We start from the raw sequence: 1,924 nt of genomic DNA on the forward strand, positions 1-1,924 counted from the left end.
ACTTGCACGAAATGTAAATTGATCATGAAACATGTAACTACGGGTACACAAGGGGGAACGGGACGACTAAGAACACATTTGAGAAAGTGTAATAAAGAATTTGCTCGCCTAGATGATATAGAAAGGGCTAATAGAAATGGAATACCTCAACCTGACAATTCTATGGGAGCTGGAGGTTCTAATATGGTTCAAAGTGAATTAAATATGACTAACCCGGCTAGCCGAAGCACACACCGCACATATAGTAAAGAAAAAGATCGTAGAGAATTAGCTAAAATGGTTGCTGTTTGTGGTTTGCCTTTTTCATTTCCTTCACATCCTGGTTTTATTCAGTATATTCGGGAATTGTATAACCCAGATTATGAAGGTATTCCAAGAAGTACAATTAAAAGTGATCTTTTTAAATATCAAAAAGAATATTGTCATTTTCTTCGTTGTTTATTTGCTTATTATGATGGTAGATTATCTATTACTTCTGATATGGGACGTAGTCCTAATGGTAATGATTATTTTACAATTACTGTCCATTGGATTGACCATGAATGGAACATGCAAAAACGAATATTAGGATATAAATATGTTGAAGAAACTAAAACCGGTGCTTATATAGCAACAAAAATAGGCCTTGTTTTACAATTTTATGGAATATGTGATAAAATAATGAGTGTCACTTTAGATAATGCTTCTAATAATTTGAAAGCAATTGATTATTTAAAATGTAGACTTTGTCCAATTGATAATGATTCTTTTCATATTAAGTGTGCCGCACATGTGTATAATTTGATAGTAAAGGATGGTGTTTCTCAATTTGGAATTTCTTGTGAAAAAATTAGACTTGCTTGTAATTGGATTTTTAAAGCTAAAATAAAAGCTAGAATTACAGAATTTAAAAATCGTTGTAAAGAATGTGGACTTGAATATAGAAAAGTTCCAAAAGAAGTATGCACTAGATGGAATTCTTTATTTGAAATGCTTCAAGTTGCTTATATTTATCAAGAGCCGGTACAATTAGTTTTTAATGCTCATAATGCGGACCCGAATTTGAGAATTGGCTATGAAGATTGGGAAAATACAAAAGAACTTATTGAATTTTTAAGTGTTTTTTATAAAGCAACAAATGCTGCTTCTGGTCAATATTATCCAACTATTTCTTCTGTTTTAGTAAATATTTGTGCTATTTCATCTGAATTTGCAAAATATAAAGGAAAAGATCGATTTGAAAATTCCCTTGCTTTTATGATTGAAAAATTCAAAAAATATTTTTTCCCTATTCCTCAAATCTATTTGACTACTACTACTTTCAACCCAAATTACAAATTAAAAGGTGTTGAAAGAATGGTTGAAAAGATTTATGCAAATTTAGAAATTAAAGATGATGAAACTCCTAGTGTTGAAGATTGTAAAAGTAGCATATATATAAAAGCTAGAGAGTTATATAATACATATAAATCTATGGAAAAAAATATTCCAATAGTTGAACCTCCATCTTGTAAACCTAGAAGCGATGATACGGATGATTGGATGGATGATTATCTTGAGCTTGAATCATCTACTAATAATGATTTTGATTTATATTTCAATCAGGCACGGGAAAAGATTAGGCATGAAGAAGGACAACTTCAAGCTCCAATATTAGTATGGTGGAAGAATCGTGAAAATCAATTTCCGACCCTTGCTAGGATTGTTCGAGATGTGCTAGCGATTCAAGCATCATCGGTCGCTTCAGAGCAAGCCTTTAGTGCGGCGAGATTTATGATTGGAGATCATCGATATTCATTAGCAAAGGATAGTTTGGAAATATCGGTGTTGTTTCGAGATTGGGTCAATGCCGAAAGAAGAAATACCGGACTACCACAATTAAATAGCCAAATAGAAGACGAAATAGATGAAATATTTGGTGATAATAGTGATGATGATATGGAAG

Source organism: Solanum tuberosum, unplaced genomic scaffold, assembly GCF_000226075.1.
Source record: "Solanum tuberosum cultivar DM 1-3 516 R44 unplaced genomic scaffold, SolTub_3.0 scf00074, whole genome shotgun sequence".
Taxonomy (NCBI): domain Eukaryota; kingdom Viridiplantae; phylum Streptophyta; class Magnoliopsida; order Solanales; family Solanaceae; genus Solanum; species Solanum tuberosum.